Source organism: Pleurodeles waltl, chromosome 8 (assembly GCF_031143425.1).
Source record: "Pleurodeles waltl isolate 20211129_DDA chromosome 8, aPleWal1.hap1.20221129, whole genome shotgun sequence".
Taxonomy (NCBI): Eukaryota; Metazoa; Chordata; class Amphibia; order Caudata; family Salamandridae; genus Pleurodeles; species Pleurodeles waltl.
This window is the reverse complement of record NC_090447.1, coordinates 308,817,483-308,843,270: the sequence shown is the minus strand read 5'-3', so window position 1 is coordinate 308,843,270 and position 25,788 is coordinate 308,817,483.

The following is a 25,788-nucleotide window of genomic DNA, read 5'->3' as shown; positions in this document are numbered from 1 at the left end:
GTTCAGTACCTTCCCTTAGGTACGTTCCAGGTGAAGTAAGAAGAGTAATTTTGCCCCCCAGTAACTGTTCACCAACTTCCTTGAGTTAAATACCCAGTGGAGATAGAATAGTAATTTTGCCACACAGTCACTGTGCGGTACCTTCCCTGCTTTAAGTACCAGGTGGAATCAGAGTAGTATTTTTGCCAACAGTTACTTACCAGCAACTATCCTGATCTAAGTACCATGTAGAATTAAAATAGCAATTATGACCATTAGTCACTGTCCAGCCCCTTCTCTGAGGTAAGTACCCAGTAATGTTACAATAGTAGCATTCCCCACCAGTTAGTATCTAGCACCTTCTCTGAGATAAGCACTTTGCAGCTTTAGAATAGGAATTTTGCCACTCAGGCACTGTGCAGTGTAGGAGGCTAGCCTGCTTTGTATTGGATACCTAAGGTACTTATACCTCATACCAGGTCCAGCCATCCCTTATTAGTGAAATGTAGTCAGTGTCTAGAAGCCAGGATGTCTAGGGGTAGCTGTAGGCAGAGCAGCCAAGGCTGAACTAGGAGACATGCAAAGCTCTTGCAATACCACTGTAGTCACACAGTACTCACACACAAGAAAGACAATATTCAGTATTACCAAAACTAAAGGTACTTTATTTTAGTGACACAAGGCCAAAAATATCTTAGAGGCTATACTCCCTTAGGAAGTAAGTCAAACACATAAAATATACACTAGTGACCAAAATCAGGTAAGTAAACAGTCATAAAATAGTGCAAATAGTGAAAATCACCATAGGCTAGAATGGTCCTACGGGCAACACAAACCATATACTAAAACAGTGGAATGTGAAAGTTGGTTCCCCCTAGGCAAGTGTATTGTGTAGAGGGGCACTTGGGGTATAAGAAAACACCAAAGGTAAGTAAAGTACCCCACCTGAGCCCAGGAAAACAGGAGTAAAGTACAGCACGTTTCCTCAGAACACAGTAGGAGTCGTGGTAAAGGATTATTCAAAAAACAAGCAAGCCTGCAAGACACCAACGATGGATTTATGGACCTGAAGACGTGTTGAGAGAGGAGACCAAGTCCAAGAACAAATGAAGATTCCAAACAGAACAGTAGCCCCTGCTAACCCGGATGAAAGTGCAAAAGAGGATTCTCCGATTGGAAGAAAAAGTCAGAAATGCACCAAAGAAGACAGCTGCGGGTTCCTACTTGGTGCAAGAGATGTCCCACGTTGAGTCATTGGATGCAGGCTGGTTTTTGTCATTAGATTCCGCCAACAAGTCATTGCTCATGCAAATGTCACGGTTGGCGGGAAAAGGCACTACCTGTGGCCAAAAGGGACCTGGGGGTCTCACTCAAACCGAGGAGACAGAGGGGGCTCTCGGCACTTCGGAGAGCCCTCAGAAGACCAGGCAGCACCCACAGGAGTCCCAGGACAAGGAGACAAAGGAGTTGCAAATTGTGGTCGTGCAGCACTACACAAAGGGATTCCACACCACCAGAGAACAACTCAGGGAGCTGATTGTCACAGGACAGAGTGCTGGGACCAGGCCTATGCTGTGCACTAAGGATTCCTTGGAGAAGTGCACATAAGCCCTAGGAGCTGCAAAACAGGCAATGCACAGGGTACTGTCTAGCTCGGGGACGCAAGCCCATACCTCCACCAAATTTGGACAGCTGGACCTTTGGACAGTCAGGATTACTTCGGTCTACCCCCTGTATTCCAGGGATCACGCTTGTCATCAGGAGAGGAGTCCCAGAGTACTGGTCATTGCTGCTGAGAGGTGCCTGCTGAAGCAGGGAAGTGAATCTGTCACTCCACAGGAGATTCCTTCAGTCCTTTTAGTGCAGGATGAAGACAGGCAGTCCTCAGAGCATGCACAACCTGGAAACTGTTGCAGTTCCTGGCAGGAGCTGGAGTTACAGAGTTGCAGTAGCCTTCTTCGATACTTTGTTGCAGTTGTAGAGTTCCTGGAGCAGTTCTGCGGTTGATCCGATGGTAGAAGGTGAAGCAGAGGTTGCAGAGGTGTCCTGCTGGAATCTTGCAAAACCAAATCTGAGGAAACACCCAGAGGAGAGGTCCTAAATAGCCCTGAGAGGGGGATGGGTCACCTAGCCAGGGAAGCACCTATCAGGAGGGGTCTCCAATGTCACCAGCTGGCACTGGCCATTCAGATGCTCCCAGAGTTCCCTGACCATCCTGAAAACAAGATGGCAGAACCTAGGGACACTCTGGAGGAGCTCTGGGCACCACCCCTGGGATGGTGATGGACAGGGGAGAGTCGTCACTCCCTTTTCTTTGTCCAGTTTCATGCTAGAGCAGGGACTGGGGGTCCCTGAACTAGAGAAGACTGGTTTATGCAATTAGGGCACCGTTTGTTCCCTTCAAAGCATTTCCAGAGGTTCTGGGAGGATACCCTTCCCATGCCTGTAATACCTATTTCTAATGGGAGAGAGTATAACACCCCTCTCCTAAAGGAAATGCACTGTTCTGCCTTCCTGGGATTGAGCCACTCAAGCCCTAGGAGGGCAGAGACCTGTCTGTGAGGTGGCAGCAGCTGGACCTGCAGTGGAAACCTAAGAGAGCTTGTTTAGCAGTACTGGGAGTCCATGGTGGAGCCCCCAGGGTGCATGGAATTGCCCCCCCAATGCCAGACTCGGATTGGGGGTACAATTTCTCAATCTTGGACACCTCACATGGCCATATTCAGGTTTACCATTGTGAAGCTACATATACTGTATGTGTTGACATATATGTAGTGCACACTTATAATGGCGTACCCGCACTCACGAAGTCTGGTAAATTGGTCCTGGACAATGTGGGGGCACCTCTGCTAGTGCAGGGGTGCCCTCACATACAGTACTTTTGCACCTAGCCTTCAGGATCTGAAGGTTAGACATATAGGTGACTCATAAGTTACCAGGTGCAGTGGAAACGGCTGTGAAATAGAGCTTGGACCATTTCATTCAGGCTGCAGTGGCAGTCCTGAAGAAGTGGTTGTATGAGCTTCTTATTGGTTGCAGAAGAAATGCTGAAGCCCATATTGATCTCCTGGAACCCCAATACCCTTGGTACCTAGGTACCATATACTAGGGACTTATAAGGGGGTCCAGTATGCCAATCTGGAGTGAAATAACTGGTCACTAGACTATAGTGACAAATTTGGAAACAAAGAGAGCATAAGCACTGGAGTTCTGATTAGCAGGACTCCAGTGACACAGTCAAGCATACTGACAACACAGTAAAGCATACTGACACATAGGCAACAAATTATGAGCACTGGGGTCCTGACTAGCATGATCCCAGTGAGACAGTAAAAACACACTGAGAAACAGGTAGAAATTGGTGGTAACATGCCAATAAGGATGGTACTTTCCTACATGCAGCACCATCCCTGACGTACCCGTTGAGATTAAAATAGTAATCTTGCCCCCCCCAGTCACTGTTGCATTACCTTCCCTGAATAGTAATTTTGGCATCTAGTCACTGTCCAGCACCTTCCTTGAAGTAAGTACCCTCCAGGTTTTGAATAGTAATTTCACCTGCCTTGAGGTAAGTACTGTGCAGATTTTGAATAGTAATTTCCCCGATTTAAGTACCCAGCAGAATTTCAATAACCTTCTTGCCCCCAGTCACTGTCCAGCACCTATTCTGATCTAAGTACCCAACAGAGTTAGAATGGGGATTATGCCTCATAGCCCTGCCTAGCACCTTCTTTGAGGTAAGTACCCAGTGGAGTTAAAATACTAATGTTACCTACTAGTTAATATCCATCACCTTCCATGAGTTAAGTGTGATAAGAACCTGATGGAGTTAGAATTCTAATTTCGTCCCCCCACCCCTGACACTAATCTGCAAGTTCCCAGAGGTAAGTACCCAGGGGAGCTAAAATAGTAATCTTCTACCCCCGTCACTGCTGCAGTACCTTCCCTGATGTAACTAAACTGCAGAGTTAGAAAAGTAATTTTGCCACACACTCACTGTCCAGCACCTTGCTTGCAGTAAGTACCCGGTAGTTATAATTGTAATTATGCCACACAGTCACTATCCACCAAATTCCCTGAGTTAAAAACCTGGTGGAAGTAGAATAATAATATCACCACTGAGTCACTATCCAGCACCTTCCCTGATTTCAGTACCCAGGCAAAGTCATAGTATTCTTGCCCCAGTCACTGTCCAGCATTAGTTAGAATAGGACTTATGCCCCCTTGTTCACTGTCCAGTACATTTTGTGAGGAAAGTAATTGCTGGATTTACAATAGGAATATTTTCCATCAGTTAACATCCAACACCTTGCCTGAGATAAGAACCAGACAGCGTTAGAATTGTAATTTTGTCCCCGACTCAGGTCAGTACCCAGTAGAGTTAAAAAAATAATGTTCCCCTCTCAGTCACTGTTGCAGTACCTTCTCTGAGGTAAGTAAACAGCAGAGTTATAACAGTAAATTCGCAACACAGTCACTGTTCAGCACATTCCTTGAGGTAAGTACCCAATGGAATTATAATACAACTTTTTCTCCAGTTACTGCCCACCATTTTGTCAGACGTAAGTACGCTGCAGTTAGAATCAGAATTTTCCACCCACTCACCATCCAGCACCATCCCTAAGGTAAATAGCCAGGGAGAGTTAGAATAGTAATCTTGCCCAACTGTCATTGTCGAGCATCTTCCCTAAGCTAACTACCCAGCAGATGTAAAATTGGAATTATGCCCCCTAGGCACTGTCCAGCACCTTCCCTGAGGTAAGTACCCCGTGGAGATACAATATTAATATTCTCCACTAATTAGTATCCAGCACCTTCCCTGTGGTAAGAACCTGGCAGTGGTTGAACAGTAATTTTGCCCGCCAGACAATATCCAGCACTTTCCTGCAGTAAGTACCTGGCAGGGTTAGAATAGTAATTTTGTCCCCTGGTCACTGTCCAGCACCATCCCAGAGGTAAGTGTCCGTCAGAATTACAATAGTAATCTTGCTTCCCCACTATCTGTCCAGCACCTTCCCTCTGGTAAATATCCAGTGGAGTCAGAATAATAATTTTGCACTCCATCCACTGTCCAGCACCTTCCCTGAGGTAAGTACTTAGAAGATTTATAATAGCAATTGTAGGACCCTGAAAAGTAGGAGTAAAGTTACCCTACTACCCCAGAAAGACAGTAAAGTCGAGATAGAGGATTCTGCAAAGACAACAACTGACTGCAAGCACTGAAGACGGATTCCTGGACCTGAGGACCTGCAAAGGAAGGGGACCAAGTCCAAGAGTCATGCAAGTGTCCAGGGGGAGCAAGAGCCCACTAAACCCCGGCTGAAGGTGCAAAAGGGCTGCCTCCGGGTGGAAGAAGCTGAAGATTCTGCAACAACAGAAGGTGCCAGGAACTTCTCCTTTGGTCAGAAGATGTTCCACGACGTGCTGGGGGATGCAGAGTTGTTTCCACGCAGAAAGACCGCAAACAAGCCTTGCTAGCTGTAAGATTTGTGGTTAAAGGTTTTGGGTGCTGCCAGGACCCAGGAAGGACCAGGAGGTTGCCCCTTGAAGGAGGACACAGAGAGGGCACTCAGTAACACAGAGAGCCCATGCAGAAGCAGGCAGCATCTGCAGAAGCACCTGAACAGGCGTTCAGAAGATCTGAGCACGCCGGTCATCTCAGCACAACAAAAGGGGGTCCCACAAAGTCGGAGTCCAACTCAGTGAGTTGGGCATTGCAGGATGGAGTGCCGGGGACCTGGGCTATGCTGTGCACATAGGAAGACTTGCAGAAGTACACAAAAGCCCTAGCAGCTGCAGCTCAAGCAGTACACAGGTTTACTGTCTGGCGTGGGGAGGCAAGGACTTACCTCCACCAACTTTTGACAGAAGGGTCACAGGACTGTCTTGGACACTTGGATCCAGCTCCTGTGTTCCAGGGATCACGCTCATCAAGATGAGAGGGGACCCAGAGGTCCAGTGATGCAGAAGTTTGGTGCCTGCGTTGGCAGGGGGAGATTCCGTCGACCCACGGGAGATTTCTTCTTGGCTTCCAGTGCAGGGTGAAAGCAGACAGCCCTCAGAGCATACACCACCAGGAAACAGTCTGGAAAGCCTGCAGGATGAGGCGCTACAATGTTGCTGGTAATCTTCTTGCTACTTTGTTGCGGTTTTGCAGGCGTCCTGTAGCAGTCAGCGGCCAATCCTTGGCAGAAGTCGAAGAGGGAAGTGCAGAGGAACTCTAGTGAGCTCTTGCGTTCGTTATCTGATGAGAAACCCACAGGAGAGAACATAAATAGCCCTCAGAGGAGGATTGGCTACAGAGAGAGGTAAGCACCTATCAGGAGGGGTCTCGGAAGTCACCTGCTGGCACTGGCCACTCAGAGGTCTCCATTGTGCCCTCACACCTCTGCATCCAAGATGGCAGAGGTCTGGGACACACTGGAGGAGCTCTGGGCACCTCCCCTTAGGAGGTGCTGGTCAGGGGAGTGGTCACTCCCCTTTCTCTTGTCCAGTTTCGCGCCAGAGCAGGGCTGGGGCGATCCCTGAACCGGTGTAGACTGGCTTATGCAAGGAGGGCACCATCTGTGCCCTTCAAAGCATTTCCAGAGGCCAGGAGCGGCTTCTCCTCCCAGGCCCTTCACACCTATTTCCAAAGGGAGAGGGTGTAACACCCTCTCTCAGAGGAAATCCTTTGTTCTGCCTTCCTGGGACTGGGATGCCCAGGCCCCAGGGGGGCAGAAACCTGTCTGAGGGTTGGCAGCAGCGGTAGCTGCAGAGAAAACCCCAGAGAGTTAGTTTGGCAGTGCCCGGGCTCTATGCTGGAGCCCCAGGGATGCATGGAATTGTCCCCCCAATACCAGAATGGTATCGGGGTGACACTTCCATGATCCTAGACATGTTACGTGGCTATGTTCGGAGTTACCATTGTGACGCTACATATAGGTGTTGACCTATATGTAGTGCATGTGTGTAATGGTGTCCCCGCACTCACAAAGTCCGGGGAATTTGCCCTGAACAATGTGGAGTCACCTTGGCTAGTACCAGGGTCCCCTCACACTAAGTAACGTTGCACCTAACCTTCACTAAGTGAGTGTTAGACATAAAGGTGACTTATAAGTTATTTAAGTGCAGTGTAAAATGGCTGTGAAATAACGTGCACGTTATTTCACTCAGGCTGCTGTGGCAGTCCTGTGTAAGAATTGTCTGAGCTCCCTATGGGTGGCAAAAGAAATGCTGCAGCCCATAGGGATCTCCTGGAACCCCAATACCCTGGGTACCTAGGTACCAAATACTAGAGAATTATAAGGGTGTTCCAGTGTGCCAATAAGAATTGGTAAAATTAGTCACTAGCCTGCAGTGACAATTTTAAAGGCAGAGAGAACATAAACCCTGAGGTTCTGGTTAGCAGAGCCTCAGTGATACAGTTAGTCACCATACAGGGAACACATACAGGGCACGCTTTATGAGCACTGGGGTCTTGGCTAGCAGAATCCCAGTGACACAGGCAAAAAGAACATATATACTGTAAACATTGGGGTAACATGCCAGGCAAGATGGGACTTTCCTACAGCAATCTTGTCCCCAAGTCACTGTCACAGTCCCTTCCCTGAGGTAAGAACACAGTAGAGTTAGAATAATAATTGTGCCCACAAATCACTGTCCAGCAACTTCCCTGGGTTAAGTTCCTGATGGAGTTAGAATAGTATTTTTGTCCCCCAAGTAACTGTTCAGCACCTTCTCTGTGGTAAGTACCCTGCGGAGATGCAGTAGTAATATTCCCAAGTAGTTTGTATCCAGCACCTTCCCTGAGGTAAGAAAACAGCAGGGTTAGATTAGTAATTTTGCCCCTCTGACACAATCCAGCACCTTTCCTGAGATAAGTACCCAGCAGTGTAAGAACAGTAGTTTTGCTTCCAGGTCACTGTTCAACACCTTCCTAGATGTATGGAGCCATCAGAATTACATTTATAATCTTGTTTCCCCTTTCCCTGTCCAGCACCTTGCCTGTGGTAAATACCCGGTGGAGTCAGAATAATAATTTGAAACCCCAGCTACTGTCCAGCACCTTCCTTGTGGTGAGTACCTGGCAGAGTTAGAATAGTAATTCTGCCCCCAAGTCACTGTCACAGTACCTTCCCTGAGTTATGAACCAAGCGGAGTTAGAACAATAATTTTTTTACCCACTCACTGTCCAGCCCCTTCCGGAGGTAAGTTCCTGACAGAGTAAGAATATTAATTTTGCCCCACACACTGTCCAGCACCTTCCCTGAGGTTAAGTAACCAGTAGAGTTACAATTGTAAGATTCCACACCAGTTGGTATCCATCAACTTCCCTGAGGTAAAAACCTGGCAGAGTTAAAAAAAAAGTAATTTTGCCCCCTAGACACTATCAGGCATAGTCCCTGAGGTAAGTACCCAGCATAGTTAGACTAGTAATTCCCCCCAGGTCACTATTCAGCACCTTCCCAGAAGTAAGTACCCATCATAATTAGAATTGTAATCTTGCTTCTCCTTTCCCTGTCCAACACCTTCCCTCTACTAAATACCCAGAGTCAGAAAAGTAATTTTGAACCCCAGCCACTTCCCTGAGGTAAGTACCTGGAGGAATTAGAATGGTAGTTTTGCCCCCAAGTCACTGTCACAGTATCTTCCCTGAGGTATGATCCCAGTTGAGTTACTAAAATAAATGTAGTCACCCAGTCACTGTCCAGCACCTACCCTAAGGTAGGTTCCTGAAGGAGTCAGAATATGAATTTTGCCCCCCTACTCACTGTCCGGCACCTTCCCTAAGGCAAGTAACCTGTAGAGTTACAATAGTAACATTCCCCATCAGTTAGTATCCAGCACCTTCGCTGAGATAGGAACCCAGTGGAGTTAGAATTGGAATTTTGCCCCCCAGACACAATGTAGCACCTTTCCTGAGGTAAGTACCTGGTGGAGTAAAAAAAAGTAATCTTCCCCCCTCAGTCACTACTTCAGTATTTTACCTGAGGTAAGTAAACAGCAGAATTAGAACTGTAATTTTTCTACTCTGTTACTCTTCAGCACCTTCCCTGAGGTAGGTACCCAGTCGGGTTAGAATGGTAATTTTCCCCATAGTCACTGTCTAGTACTTTCTCTGAGATCAGAACCCAGCAGAGTTAAAAAAGGAATTATGCTCCCTAGTCACTCCCCGCCACCTTCCCTGAGGTAAGTACCTCGCAGAGATGAAACAGTATTATTCCCCATCAGTTAGTATTCACCACCTTCCCTAAAGTAATCAATCAATCAATCAGTCGCATTTATAAAGCGCGCTACTCACCCGTAAGGGTCTCAAGGCGCTGTGGGGGGGGGGGTTCAATGCTCGAAGAGCCAGGTCTTGAGCTGCCGTCTGAAGTGAAGGTGGTCTTGTATGGCGCGAAGGTGGCTGGGAAGGGAGTTCCAGGTCTTCGCTGCTAGGTAAGAGAAGGACCTGCCTCCGGCAGTGGCTTTGCGAATGCGTGGTACGGCTGCCAGGGCTTGTCCGGTCGAGCGTAGGGTGCGAGGAGGAGTGTAGAAGGAGATGCGGTGGTTGATGAGTTCTGGTCCGCGGTTGTGCAGGGCTTTGTGTGCGTGGGTGAGGAGTCTGAAGGTTATCCTCTTGTTGACTGGGAGCCAGTGGAGTTTCCTCAGGTGTCCGGAGATGTGGTTGTGGCGGGGTATGTTCAGGATAAGTCGTGCAGCAGCGTTCTGGATTCGTTGTAGTTTCCTCTGTAGCTTGATGGTGATGCCGGCGTACAGAGCGTTCCCATAGTCCAAGCGACTGGTGACGAGGGCGTGGGTGACGGTCTTCCTGGTGTCGGTGGGGATCCAGCGGAAGATCTTGCGGAGCATGCGGAGGGTGTTGAAGCATGCTGAGGTCACCGAGTTGACCTGTCTGGTCATGGAGAGGGAAGAGTCCAGGATGAAACCGAGGTTGCGTGCGTGGTCGGTGGGTTGGGGAGTGCTGCCTAGGGCAGGAGGCCACCAGGAGTCGTCCCAGGCGGTAGGTGTAGGGCCGAGGATGAGGACCTCCGTTTTCTCTGTATTCAGTTTAAGCCGGCTGTCTGTCATCCAGTTCGCTACTTCCTTCATGCCTTCGTGTAGTCTGGTTCTTGCTGAGGTGGGGTCGTTGGTGAGGGATAGGATGAGCTGGGTGTCGTCTGCGTAGGATATGAGGTTGAGTCCGTGTTTGCGTGCGATGTTCGCCAGGGGGGTCATGTAGATGTTGAAGAGGGTGGGGCTGAGGGAGGATCCCTGGGGAATGCCGCAGATGATCTCCGTAGCCGTGGATCTGAAGGGGGGGAGGCGGACTCTCTGAGTTCTTCCGGAGAGGAAGGAGGTGATCCATTCCAGGGCCTTGCCTCTGATGCCGGCGTTGCTTAGGCGACGTATCAGGGTGCGGTGGCAGACCGTGTCGAATGCTGCAGAGAGGTCCAGGAGTATGAGGGCCACGGTTTCTCCTTTGTCGGTCAGGGATCTGATGTCGTCCGTGGCTGCGATGAGGGCGGTCTCGGTGCTGTGGTTAGCTCTGAAGCCGAACTGTGAGGGGTCGAGTGAGTCGTTGGTTTCCAGGGCGGTGGTGAGTTGAGCGTTGACGATTTTCTCGATCACTTTGGCGGGGAACGGTAGGAGCGAGATGGGCCGGAAGTTTTTGAGTTCGGTGGGGTCTGCTGTTGGTTTCTTTAGGAGGGCGTTCAGTTCAGCGTGCTTCCAGTTCTCCGGGAAGGTGGCGGTGGAAAAAGATGTGTTGATGACGTCTCGGAGGTGGGGTGCGATGATGTTGTCGGCTTTGTTGAAGATGTGGTGCGGACAGGGGTCGGATGGTGATCCTGAGTGGATGGAGTTCATGACGCGGGTGGTTTCCTCAGTGGAGGTTGAGTTCCAGGTGTGGATGGTGGTGTTGTCGGTGGCGGGTTCCGGTGGAGGGTTCGAGTTGGTTGTGGTGAAGCTGTTGTAGATGTCGGTGATCTTGTGGTGGAAGAAAGCTGCGAGGGAGTCGCAGAGGTCCTGTGAGGGAGGGATGGAGTTGTTTTCGGCGTCGGGGTTGGAGAGCTCTTTGACGATGCCAAATAGTTCCTTGCTGTTGTGGGCGTTGCTGTCTAGTCTGTTCTGGAAGGCTGATTTTCGTGCTGCGCGGAGGAGTTGGTGGTGTTTGCGGGTGGCGTTTTTGAGAGCAGACATGTTTTCGTCGGTCTGGTTGAGGCGCCAAGTCTTCTCGAGGGTGCGGCATTCTTTTTTGGAGTCCTTGAGGTCGGGGGTAAACCAGGAATTTTTCTTGTGGCTGTTTCTGTTTGCTTGGGTCTTCAGGGGGGCCAGGAGGTTGGCGCAGTCTGAGATCCAGCTCGTGAGGTTGTTGGCGGCTTCGTTGGGGTCTGTAGTGCTGGTGGGTGGGTTCTGAGAGAGGGTCGATATGAGTTGTTCCGAGGAGATTCGGTTCCACTGTCTTCTTGGTGGTTGTTGGGCGTGGTGGTGTACGTTGGTTTTCTTGAAGCTGAAGTGGACACAGCTGTGGTCTGTCCAGGAGAGTACAGTGGTGTGGCTGAAAGAGATGTGTTTGCTGGAGGAGAAGATGGGGTCCAGCGTGTGTCCGGCGTAATGGGTGGGGGTGTTGACTAGTTGTTTCAGTCCCAGGTTGGCGAGGTTGTCCAATAAGGCGGTGGTGTTGTTGTCGGTGCGATTCTCCAGGTGGAAGTTGAGGTCCCCTAGGAGGATGTAGTTGGTGGACGGGAGTGCGTGTGGGCTGATGAAGTCTGCGATGTCTTCGCTGAACTTTGTGCGTGGTCCTGGTGGTCTGTATATCAGGGTGCCTCTGAGGGTGGTCTTGGGGTCGCTGTTGATTGAGAAGTGGAGGTGCTCGGCGTCGGGCAGTGAGTTGTCGGTGTAGGTTGAGATGCGGATGGAGCTCTTGTGGGCGATGGCGATGCCTCCTCCGGTGCGGTTGGTGCGGTCTTTCCTGATGATTTTGTAGCCGTCGGGGATGGCTATGGCGATGTCGGGTGCCGAGGAGGGGTTCATCCAGGTCTCGGTGAGGAAGGCGATGTCCGGGTTTGTAGAGTCGATGAGGTTCCACAGTTCGATGGCGTGCCTGTGGACTGATCTGGTGTTGACCAGGATGCAGTTGAGGTTGTTTCTGGGCGAGTCGTTCCTGTTGGGTGTGGTGTGAGTTCGTAGGCAGGTGAAATGGCAGTTGCGGCAGGTGAAGGGTCCGTGGGTCCGCTTCGGGGTGGCGCGGCAGCAGGACGGCGTGCGGCCGGGGTTGAGAGCAGTGAGGAAGGCGGAGTTGTGGGTCAGGCGGGGGAGGTGGGGGTCGCGGGGGCCAGGGGTTGTGGCGCTAGGCGCGGTCCAGGCGCGGACGGGCGCAGACGGGCTTGCCTTAGGCGCGCCTTTGGCGCGCCTGCGGCGCACCCGCTGCGCGCGTCCGCTGCGCGGCCTCGCAGCGGCCGCCATTTAAGGGTAGCCGGGGAGGAGGGGTCAGCTGGGAGGCGGGAGGCGGGCGGGCGGGGGAATCTGGAGGCGGGAAAAAGAAAAAGCAGCGAAAAAGGCGGCAAAAAGAACGGCGGCAAAAAACGGCGAGAGGCCAGGTAAAACTCTAAAGGGAGGGGCTGAAAATGAGGGAGAACGGCAGGAGGGGGCACACGGCACTCAGGGGGACACGCACGGGATACACGGGAAGAAAGGAGGATTCCGGTCAGTCAGTCAGCACAAGCACTCGGGGTACACGGGTAAAGAGGGGGCACACTCGCACACACTCACAGGATGAGAACGGTGAGGAGGGCAGTCAGGGACTGGTGGTGCTGCGTGAGCAGGGGAGCGACCTACCCGAGGGTCAGTGGTCGCTACCTCTGCCTCGCAGCGGCCGCCATTTAAGGGTAGCCGGGGAGGAGGGGTCAGCTGGGAGGCGGGAGGCGGGCGGGCGGGGGAATCTGGAGGCGGGAAAAAGAAAAAGCAGCGAAAAAGGCGGCAAAAAGAACGGCGGCAAAAAACGGCGAGAGGCCAGGTAAAACTCTAAAGGGAGGGGCTGAAAATGAGGGAGAACGGCAGGAGGGGGCACACGGCACTCAGGGGGACACGCACGGGATACACGGGAAGAAAGGAGGATTCCGGTCAGTCACTCAGCACAAGCACTCGGGGTACACGGGTAAAGAGGGGGCACACTCGCACACACTCACAGGATGAGAACGGTGAGGAGGGCAGTCAGGGACTGGTGGCGCTGCGTGAGCAGGGGAGCGACCTACCCGAGGGTCAGGGGTAAAGTAAGGACTCAGCAGAGTTAGAATTGTAATTTTGACCCTAGTCACGGTCCAGCACCTTCCCAGATGTAAGTACCAGATGGAATTACAATAGTTATCCTGCTCCCCAGTCTCTGTCAAGCACCTTCACTGTGGTAAATACCTGGCAGCACCTTCCCTCAGGTAAGTAGTAATCTTGCCCCCAAGTTACTGTCACAATACCTTCCCTGACATAAATATCCGTCAGAGTTAAAATGGAAATGTTGTCCTACAGTCACTGTCCAGTACCTTCCCTGTGTTAAGTTCCAGGCAGAGTATTAATAGTAATTTTGCCCCCAGTTACTGCCCAGTACCTTCCCTGAGTTAATTCATTGGTGGAATTAGAACAGTAATCTTGCTCCCTAGTCAATGTCCAGCAGCTTTCTTGCGGATATTAGCCAGAGGAGTTAGAATAGTAATTCCCTGCCCCCCATTCTCTATACAGCACCTTCCCTGAAATGAGTACCTAGTGGAATTAGAAAAGTAACTTTTCCCCAGTTGCAGTCCATACTCTTTCCTGAGGAAAGTACCCAGCAGAGTTGGAACAGTAATTTTGCCACCCATTCAGTGTTCAGCACCTTCACTGAGGTAAATTCACAGCAGAGATAGAGTAGTAATCTTGCTCCATAGTCACTGTCTAAAACCTTCCGTGAGGTATGAACCCAGTGGAGTTAGAATAGTAATTTTACCCTCTAGTTGCTCTCTAGAATCTTCCCAGAAGCAAGTACCAGGCAAAGTTAATAAAGTTATTTCACCACATAGCCACTGCCCAGCACCTTCCCTGAGGTAAGTATCTGGCATAGTCAGAATAGTACTTTGCACTCAAGTCACTGTTCAGCACCTTCCCTGAGTTAAGTACCTGTCTGGTTTAGAATATTTATCTTACTCCCCAAAAAACAATCCAGCATCTTCTCTGAGGTAAGTACCAAGCGGAGTTAGAATAGTAATGTTGCCCCCCATATACTGTCCAGGACCTTCCTTTTGGTAAGTGGCCATCGTAGTTAGAATTATAAATTTGTGCTAGAGTCCTTATCCAGCACCTTCCCAGAGGTAAGTACCCGGTGGCGTTAGGATAGAATTCCTGCTCCCTGTCTCCGTTCAACACCTTCCCTGAGATAAATTCCCGGTGTGGTCAGAATAGTGACTTTTACTCCAGTCACTTTGCAGCATCTCACCTGAGGTAAATACCCAGAGTAGTTAAAATAGTATTCTTGCCCCCCAGTCACTGTCAAGTACCTTCCCTGATGTAAGTACCCAGAGGAGATAAACTAGCAATTTTCTCACCCAGTTAATGCACAGCACCATCCCTAAGGTAAGTATCTGGCAGAGTTAGAATATTAATTTTGTCCCTATTCACTGTTCAGTCCTTTTCCGAAGTAAGTACCCAGAGGAGTGAGAATAATAATTTAGACCACTAGCCATTGTCTACCACCTTCCCTGAGATAGGTACCAGGCAAAGGTAAAATAGTAATTTTGCCCTCCAGTCAGTGTATAGCATCTTCCCTAAGGTAAATAGGCAGTAGGGTGGGATTAGTAGAGTTGTTCCTCAGTCACTGACCAGCACATTCCCTGAGGTAAGTACACAGCAGAGTTAGAATAGTAATCTTTCTCCGTAGTTACTGTTAATCACCTTCCCTGTGGTAAGTACCCAGCAGTCTTAGAATAGTAATATTGCCCCTCTAGTCACTGCCCAGCACCATCCTTGTGTTAACTAACTAGTGTAATTAGAAAAGTAATTTGTATCTCAATCATTGTTTACATCTTCTCTGAGGTAGGTACGAGTTACAATAGTAATTTTGCCACCCATTCACTGTCTAGTAACTTCCCTGAGGTAAGTACTCTGTCTGAATAGTAATTTTGTAATTCAGTCACTGTCCGACACTTTCCTGGAGCTAAGAACCTAGCAGAGTTACAATGTTATTTTTCCCCACAGTTAGTGTAAGTGTCCAGCACCTTCCCTGAGGTAAACATCTGGTGGGATTAGAATAATTAATTTTTCCCACAGAGACACGTCCAGCATTTTCCCTGAGATAAGTACCAGATGGAGTTAGAATAGTAATTTTGCCCCCTAATCACTGTCAAGCACCCTCCCATAGATGAGTTCCTGGCGTGGTTAGAATAATAATTTTGCCTCTTAGTCACTGTCCATCACATTCCCTTAGGTAAGTGCCCAGCAGAATTAAAATAGTAATTTTGGCCACTAGTCATTCTCCAGCACATTCCCTAAGGTAACTACCTAGCGGAGTTAGAAAAGTAGTTTTGCCCCCAGTCACTGTCCTGCACCTTCCCTTAGGTAAGTACCCAAGGGAGCCAGGATAGTAGTTTGCTTCCCAGAAACAGTTCATCACGTTTCCCGAGGTAAGTAGCAGGCAGAGTTGGAATAATAATTTTGCCTCTTAGTCACTTTCCATCACCTTCCCTGAGATAAGTACCCAGAAGAATCAGAAGAGTAGTTTTGCACTCAAGTCACTGCCCAGCATCTTTCCTGAGGTAAAGACCTGGCAGAGTTAGAAGGTAAGTATCCAGCAGAGTTAAAATAGTAATTTTGCCCACTAGTCACTCTCCAGCACATTCCCTAAGGTAACTACCTAGCAGAATTAGAAAAGTAGTTTTGCGTCCATTCACTGTCCAGCAATTTCCCTGATGAAAGTATCCAGCGGACATGCAATTGTATTTTGCCCACCAGTCAGTGTCAGTGTCCAGCTCCTTCACTGAGGGAAGAATCTTGTGAATTAAGAACAGTAATGTTGCCCTGCAGACACAATCCAGCACCTTCCCTGAAGAAAGCACTGGGACGGAAGTAGAATAGTAATTTTGTCCCTCTAGTCACTGTTAGCGTATTCCCCACAATAAGTACTTAGCAGAATTAGAATAGCAATATTGCTTCAAAGTTTTTATCAAGCGTTTCTGCTGAGGTAAGTACCGAGCAAATTTAGAATAGTAATTTTGCCCAATGGTCACTGTCCAGCACATTCCCTGAGGTAAGTACGTGTATGGTTTGTAGTGGGAGTCTGGCATGGTTTGTAGTGGGTACAAAATGTACTTACACCTTATACCAGGTCCAGTTGTCACTTATTAGTGAAATGTAGTCAGTGTCTAGAAGGCAGGATGTCTTTGGGTAGCTGTAGCTGAGCAGCCAAGGCTTATCTAGGAGACATGCAAAGCTCGTGCAATACCACTGTAGTTACACAGTACTCACACTCATGAAAGAAAATATCAGTGTTACAAAATAAAGGTACTTTATTTTTGTGACACAATACCAAAAACACCTTAGAGACTATACTCCCTTAGGAGGTAAGTAATATACACAGTATATACACTAGAATGCAGAAATATCTTTTAAAACAGTTAGAAAACAGTGCAAATAGTGAAAATCACAATAGGTTGCAATGGGTTTAAGGGGAACACAAACCATATACTAAACTAGTAGAATGAGAAAGTTGGTTTCCCCTCTAGGCAAGTGTAGTGTGTAGAGGGGTGTTGGGAGTGTAAGGAAACACCAAAAGTAAGTAATATAACTCAACCAAGAGCCCAGGAAAGCAGGAGTAAGTCACAGTAGGTTTCCTAGAATACACAAGAAGTTGTGATAGAAGGTAATGCAAAACCAGAAGAGACTGCAAGCGCCAACAATGGATTCCTGGACCTGAAGACCTGTGGAAGAAGGAGACCAAGTCCAAGAAGCACTGAAGAGTCCAGGGAGAACAGGAGCCCCTGCTAACCCGGCTGAAAGTACAAAAGAAGAACCACCGGTGAAGAATAACAGGCAGTACTGCACCCAAGAGGATGGATGCGGGTTCCTGGTTGGTGCAGATGATGTCCCATGCCGGTTGGAAGACTGCAGTCTGGTTTGCGTCGCTGTATTCCGCCAACAAGCCTTGGCACATGCAAAGCTTGCAATTAGCAGAAAATGGCGCTGCACAGGGACAGGAGGGATCTGGAGGCCTCTACCCAGGAGGGGGAAACAGAGGGGGCTCTCAGCCATTCAGAGAACCCTCAGAAAACCAGGCAGCATGCACAGGAGACCCACAGCATAGGAACAAAGAAGGTGCAAATGGACGCCCACACAGCCAGACACAAAGGAATCCCTAGCACCGGAGAACCACTCAGGAAGCTGTGTATCACAGGAAGGATTGCTTGGGGACGGAACTGTGCTGTGCGTGAAGAACATCTTGGAAGATCACACACAAGCCTTGGCAACTGCAAATCATGCGGTGCACGGTGGTACTCTCTTGCATGGGGGGGGCAAGCTCTAACCTCCTCCAAAGTTGGTCAGCTGGACATTAGGACAGTCGGGACAATTTCAGTCCATCACTCATGTTGCAGGATCCACACCCTTCATCAGAAAAGGGGACCCACAACACTAGTCATTGCTGCAGAGGGGTGCCTGCTGAAGCAGGGAAGTGACTCCTTCGCTTCAAGGGATATTCCTTTGGTTCTTCTGGTGTAGGCTGAAGACAGGCAGTCCTCAGAAGATGCACGACCTGGAAACAGTTGCAGTTGCTGGCAGGAGATGAAGATACAATGTTGCAGAAGTCGTCTTTGCTTCTTTGTTACAGTTTGTAGAGTTCCTGGAGGGTTCACTTGCAGTTCCGTTGGTAGAAGATGAAGTAAAGGATGCTGAGGATTCCTGCTGGAGTGTTGCAATTTGAATCTGAGGAAACACCCAGAGGAGAGACCCTCAATAGCCCTGAAAGGGAGATTGGTCAGCTACACAGATAAGCACTTATCAGGGGAGGGCTCTGATGTTACCTGGTGGTACTGGCCACTCAGATGCTCCCAGAGTACTTCAATACCTTGGAATCCAAGATAGCAAAACCCAGGGACACTCTGGAGGAGCTCTGGGCACCATCCCTGGGGTGTTAATGGACAGGGGAGTGGTCACTCTCCTTTCCTTCGTCCAGTTTTGCTCCAGAGCAGAGACTGGGCGTCTCTGAACCGGTGTAGACTGCCAGAGGCACTGGGAGGCTACCCCTCCCATGCCTGTAACACCTTTTTCCATAGGGAGAAGGTGTAACACCCCTGTCCCAAAGAAAATCCTTTGTTCTGCCTTCCTGGGCTTGGGCTGCTCAAGGAACAGGAGGGCAGGAACCTGTCTGTGAGGTGGTGGCAGCTGGGGGTGCCTGGAAAAGCTCAGAAGGCTGGTATACCAGTATTGGGGGTCCACTGTGGAGCCCCCAAAGTGCATGGAATTTTAAAACCAATACTAGAATCAGTATTGGGGTACAATTCCAGATGTTAAACACCTTACATGGCTATATTCAGAGTTACCATTGTGAAGCTGGACATAGGTATGGACCTATGTAAAATGGTATCCTCGCACTCACGAAGTCTGGGAAATTGGTCCTGGATGATTTGGGGGCACCTCTGCTGGTGCGGGGTACCCTCACACAAGGTACTTTGCACCCAGCCATCAGGGTTGGAAGGCCTGTCATATAGGTGACTTTTAAGTGACCTGGTGCAGTGTAAATGGCTATGAAATGGTCCATACACCATTTCACACAGGCTGCAATGGCACTCCTGTAGAAGCCTTTGCAATGGGCTCCCTATGGGTGGCAAAAGTAAAGCTGCAGCCCATAGGGAACCCCTGGAACCTCAATGCCCTGGGTACAAAGGTACCATCTACTGGGGACTTTGTAAAGGGGCACTAGTATGCCAATTTGGGATGAAATACTTGGTTACCAATATGTAGTGACACATTTGAGAGGAGAGAGAGCATAAGCACTGCGGTCCTGGTTCGCAGGATCTCAGTGACACAGTCAGACACACTGACATCAGACAGAAATTGGGGGTAACATGCCAAAAAGAGTGTACTTTCCTACACAAAAAGTAATTTTGGCCCCAAGTCACTGTTCTGCACATTCCCTGAGGTATGTACCCAGCCAAGTTAGAATAGTAATTTTACCACTCAGTCACTGTCCATTACCATCCTTGAGGTAAGTATCATCTGACAGTCAGACTTGTAATTTAGCACCTCAGTCACTTTCCAACACCTTCCCTGAGGTAAGTACCCAGCGCAGTGAGAATATTTCCCCCCAGTCACTGTCCATCACCTTCTCTGACTTAATACAGTGCAGAGATAGAATACAAAATTTGCCTCACGGGCACTGTCCTGTATCTTCTCTGAGCGAATACAAGACAGAGATAGAGAAGTACATTTGCCACCAAGTCACTGTTCATCACCTTCCCTGAGGTAAGTACCCAGCAGAGCTAAAGACATAATTTTGACACTTACTCACTGTCCACCACCTTCTGTGAGGTAATTACCCGGCAAAGTTACAATAGTAATTTTGCCTCTCAGGTACAGTCCAGCTCTTTCCCTGTGGTAAACCCCCTTCAAAGTTGGAATAGTAAGTTTGCCCCCTTGTCACTATGGAGCAATTTTTCTGAGGTAAGTAGCCGGCAGAGTTAGAATAGTTATTTAGCCCGATAGTCACTGTCAAGCAATTTCAATTGATATAAGCACCCAGAGAATATAGACAATTTATTTTGCCTTGCAGTCACTGTCTTGCAACTTTCCTGAGGTAAGTTCTGACCATAGTTAGAATAGTAATATTGCCACTGGGTCACTGTCCGGCACCTTCCCTGATGTACGTACCCAACGGAGTCAGAATACTAAATCTGTGCTCCAGTCAATTACCAGCACTCTCCCTGAGGAAAGTGCCAGGCAGAGTTAGAATAGTAATCTTGCCCCCAGATAATGTCCCAGACCTTCTCCGAGGTAAGTAACAGGGAGAGTTAGAGTAGTAATTTTCCCCCCAGTCACTGTGAAGAACCTTTCCTGAGGAAAGTAGCATTGGAGTTAGCATAGTAATTTTGCACCCGGTCACTGTCCAAACACCTTTCCTGAGGTAAGGACGTGATGGAGTTAGAATAGTAATTTTGGACCCTAGTCACAGTAAAGCACCTTTCCTGAGATACGTACCTGGCTGTGCTAGAATAGTAGTTTTGCTCCCTAGTCAGAGTCCAGCACCTGGAGTTAGAATGGTAATTTTGCCCCTCAGTCACTGTCCAGCATCTTCCCTGAGGTAGGTACCTAGTGGAGTTAGAATAGTAATCTTGTCCAAAGGCACTGCCCAGCACCTTCTCTAAGGTAAGTACCTGACAGAATTACAATAGTAATTTTGCCACCCGGACACTGTCCAGCACCTTCCCTGGGGTAAGTACCCAACAGAGTTAGAATAGTAATTTGGCCCCTGAGCCACTGTCCAGCTAATTCCCTGAGATAAGTACTTGGTGGTTTCGGAATAGTAATTTTCCTCCCAGTCACATTCCAGCAGCTTGCCTGAGGTAAGTACCCAGTGGAGTTAAAATCACGATTTTTACACCAAGTCATGGTCCATCACCTTCCCTGGGTTTTGTACCTGGCAGAGTTACAATAGAAAGTTTGCCACCCAATCTCTGTCCATCCACGTCCCTGAGGGAAGTGCCCCACGGAGTCAGAATAGTAATTTTGCACTTAAGTCACTGTCCAACACATTCCCTGAGTTAAGTGCCAAGCATAGTTAGAATTTAAATTTTGCCCCCCAAGTCACTGTCCAGCCCCTTCTCTGAGGTAAGTACTCGGTGGAGTTAAAATAGCAATTTTGCCACCCTTTCCTTGTCCATCGCCTTCCTTGTGTTAAGTACCTGGTAGATTCAGAATAGTCATTTTGCCCCCCAATCACTGTCCAGCACCTTCCCTGATGTAAGTACCTAGAGGAGTCAGAATAGTAGTTTTGCCCCACGCATTTCCTGCGGTAAGTACCCGACGGAGTTAGAATCTGTATTTTGTCACCCTGTCACTTTCCTTCGCCTTCCCTGATAGAAGTACATGGCAGAGTTAGAATAGTATTCTTGCCCTCTGTAATTTTCCAACACCATCCCTGAGGTAAATACCCAGCACAGGTAGAATAGTAATTTTGCCTCTAAATCACTGTCTATCACCTTTCCTGAGTTAAGTAAATGGCAGAGTTACAATAGACATTTTGCCTACCAGTCAGTATCCAGCACCTTCCCTGAGTGAAGTACCCCCCACGATTAGAATAGTCATTTTGAAAAAAGTTTCTGGTGTAGTTAGAATAGTAATGTTCATCCCTAGTCACTGTCAAGCAACTTCCCTGAGGTTATTACCTGGCAGAGTGAGAATAGAAATGTTGCCCCTCAATCACTGTCTAGCACCTTCTCTGAGGTAAGTACCCGGTAGAGTCAGAAAAGTTATTTTGCCGCCCAATCACTGTCCAGCATATTCCCTGAGGTAAGTATATGACTGGGTTAGAATAGCAATTTTGCTCCCAGTTACTGTTTAGCACTTTCCCTGAGGTAAGTACGTGGTGGTGTCAGAACAGTAATTTTGCCCAGAGTCTCTTTCCAGCAGCTTCCCTGAAGTAAGTACCCGGCGAGGTTAGAATAGGAATTTTAAAACCCAGCCACTGTCCATCACCTTCCCTGAGGTAATGTCTTGGCAGAGTTAGAATAGAAACTTTGCCACCCAGTCTCTGTTCAGCACCTTCACTGAGAGAAGTACCCCGCAGAGTCAAAATATAAATTTTCCACTCCAGCACCTTCCACTAAGGTAAATACCTGATTGAGTTGGAATAGTAATTTGCCACTGAATCGCTGTCCAGCACCTTCCTTGTGTTAAGTACCAGGTGGAGTCAGAATAGTAATTTTACCACCCAGTCACTGTCCAGCACCTTACCTGAGGTAAGTACCCAGTATAGTTACAATAGTAATTTTGCCCACCAATCAGCGTCCAGCACCTTTCCTGAGGTAAGCACACAGATGAGTTAAAGTAGTAATTTTGCCGCAAAGTCACAATCCAGCTCCTTTTCTAAGGTAAGCCCCCTTCAGAGCACCTTCCTTAAGGTAAGTACCAGGTGGAGATAAAAAGTGATCTTCCCCTCTCAGTCACTGCCTCAGTACCTTCCATGAGTAATTTTGCAACCCATTCATTGTCCAGCACCTTCCCTAAGGTAATTTCCAGCAGAGGAAAATTAGACTTATGCCTAATTGACAACCTCCAGCACCTTCCTTGAGGTAAATACCCTGCAGAATAATAATATTCTCCATGAAATAGTAGTTAGCACCTTCCCTGGGGTAAGAACCCGGCAGAGTTAGAATAGTAATTTTGCCCCCCAGACACTATCCAGAACCTTTCCTAACATAAGTACTTGGCAGAGTTAAAGTAGCAATTTTGTCCCGCAGTCTCTGTCCAGCATCTTCCCTCTGGTAAATGCCCAGTGGAGTCAGAAAAGTAATTTTGCAGCCCAGCCACTGTCCAGCACCTTCACAGAGGTAAGTACTTGACAGAGTTAGAATAGTAATCTTGCCCCCAAGTCACTGTCACAGTTCATTCCCTGAGGAAACAACACAGCAGAGCTAGAATAATAACTTTGTCACCCAGCCACTGTCCAGCAACTTCCATGGGTTAAGTTCCTGACAGAGTTAAAATAGTAATTTTGCCCCCTAGACTTTATCCCGCACCTTCACTGAGGTAAGTACCTGGCAGCTTACAACAGTAATTTTGCCCACTAGTCAACGTCCAGCACCTTTCCTGAGGTAAGTACCCAGCGGAATTACAATAGTGATCTTGCTTCCCCAGTCTCTGTCCAGCACCTTCTCTCTGGTAGATACACAGTGGAGTCAGAATAATGATTTTGTGCTCCAGACACTGTTCAGCACCTTCCCTGAGATAAGTAGTTTCCAGATTTAGAATAGTAATCTTGTCCCCAAGTCAATGTCACAGTACCTTCCCTGAGGTAAGACCACAGGGGAGTTAGAATAATAATTTTGTCACCCGTAACTGTCTAGAAACTTCCCTGGGTCAGGTTCCTGATGGAGTTAGAATAGTAATTTTGCCCTCTAGTCTTTATCCAGCACACTTCACTGAGGTATGTACCTGGCAGACTTACAACAGTAATTTTACCCACCAGTCAATTTCCAGCACCTTCCCTGAGGTAAGTACCCGGCGGAGTTAGAATATTAATTTTGTCCCGAGTAACTGTCCAGTACCTTCCCTAAAGTAAGTACCCAGCTTAGTTAGAATCATAATATTGATCCCCAGACAGTGTCCATCACTTTCAAAGAGGTAAGCAACCGATTACAATTGCAATATTCCACAACAGTTAGTATCCAGCACCTTTCCTGAGATAAGAACTAGGCAGACGTATAATTGTAATTTTGCCCCCAGACTTATACAGCACCTTCTTTGAGGTAATTACCCGGTGGAGATGAAATAGTAATCTCCCCCTCTTAGTCACTGCCTCAGTACCTTACTTGAGGTCAGTAAACAGCAGAGTTAAATTTTGCAACCCAGTCACTATCCATCACCTTCCCTAAGGTAAATTCCCGAGAGAGATAGAATAGTTTTCTATCACTACTGTCACTGTCCAGCACCTTCCCTAAGTTAAGTACCCAGCAGAGGTAAAATTGGAATTAACCCCACTAGTAACTCTCCAGCACCTTCACTGATGTAAGTACCCTGCAGAGATACATTAGTAATATTCTCCACAAATTGGTATCCAGCACCTTCCCTAGGGTACGGACCCAGCAGAGTTAGAATAATAATTTTGACCCCAGACACTATCCAGCACCTTTCCTGACATAAGTACCTGGCAGAGTTAGAGTAGTACTTTTGTCCCCCACTCTCTGTCCAGCACCTTCCCCATGGTAAATACTCAGTGGAGTCAGAATAGTAATTTTGCAGCCCAGCCACTGTCCAGCACCTTCACAGAGGTAAGTACTTGGCAGAGGTCGATTAGTAATCTTTCCCCCAAGTCACTGCCACAGTTTATTCCCTGAGGAAAGAACACAGCTGAGCTACAATAATAACTTTGTCACTAGGCCACAGTCCACCAACTTCCCTGGGTTAAGTTCCTGACAGAATAAGGTAAGTACGTGGCAGAGTTAAAATAGTAATCTTGTCCCCAATTTCAGGAGGCTGGCCTGGTTTGTAGTGGGTATAAAAGGTACTTACATCTTATACCTGGTCCAGTAACCCCTTATTAGTGAAATGTAGTCAGTGTCTAGAACCCAGGATGTCTAGCGTTAGCTATAGCAGAACAAGGCTGAACTAGGAGACATGCAAAGCTCTTGCAACACCACTGTAGTCACACAGTACTCACACAGATGAAAGAAAATACTTAGAGTTACAAAAATAAAGGTACTTTATTTTGGTAACACAAATACCAAAATTACCTTAGAGACTATACTCCCTTAGGAGGTAAGTAATATTCACAATACATAAACTAGTATCCAAAAACAGGTACGTACACAGTCTGAAAACATTGCAATTAGTGAAAATCACAATAGGTTGCAGTGGGCCTAAGGGGAACACAAACCATACACTAAAATAGTAGAATGCAAAAGTCGGTTTCCCACCTAGGCAAATGTAGTGTGTAGCAGGGCACGTGGAGTGTAAGAAAACACCAAAGGAAAGTAACAGAACCCACCCCATAGCCCAGGAAAACAGGAGTAAATCACATTAAGTTTCCTGAAACAAACAAGAAGTTGTGATAGAAGATAATGCAAGAACCAGAAGAGACTGCAAGACAACAACAATGGATTCCTGGACCTGAGGAACTGTGGAAGAAAGGGACCAAGTCCAAGAAGCACTGAACAGTCCAGGGAGAACAGGAGCCCTTGCTAACTCGCATGAAGGAGCAAAAGAAGAACAACGGTGAGAAGATAAAGTCAGTTATACACCCAAGAAGACAGATGAGGGTTCCTGGTTGGTGCAGAAGATGTCCCACGCTGGATGGATGATTTCTGGCTGGTTTGCGAAACTAGATTCCGCCAACAAGCCTTGGCATCCACAAAACTTGCCAGAAGGGACCTGGTGGTTTCTACCGAGGAGGGGGAGGCAGAGGGGGCTCTCAGCAATTCAGAGAGCCCTCAGAAGACCAGGCAGCATACACAGGATTCCCATAGCATGGACACAAAGAAGGTGCAAATGAAGGCCCACCCAGCACGACACGAAGGGATCCCAAATCGCCGGAGAACCACACAGGGAGCTGTGCGTTCCAGGACGGAGTGCTGGTGGCCTAAGCTGTGCTGTGCATAAAGAACCTCTTGGGAGGTTGCATACAAGCCTTGGCAACTGCAAGTCACGTAGAGCAAAGGGGGGTACTCCAAAGCTCTTACCCCCACCAAAGTTGGACAGCTGGATGTTGGGACTGTCGGGTTCACTTTAGTCTACCACTCGTGTTGCTAGATCCATGCTGGTTGTCTGGAGAGGGGACCCATGCTCTGGTCGTCGCTGCAGAGAGGTGCCTGCTGAACAGGGAAGTGACTCCTTCAATCCACAGGAGATTCCTTTGATTCTTCATTTGCAGGCTGAAGACAGGCAGTCCTTGGAGGATGCACAACCTGGAAACTGTTGCTGTTGTTTGCAGGAGCTGAAGTTACATTGTTGCAGAAGTCGTCTTTGCTTCTTTGTTGCAGTTTTGTAGATTTCCTGGAGGGTTCAGCTGCGGTTGCGTCGGTAGAAGATGAAGTAAAGAATGCAGAGGATTCCTGCTGGAGTCTTGCAATGTGCATCTGAAGAAGCACCAAGAGAAAAGACCATAAATAGCCATGAAAG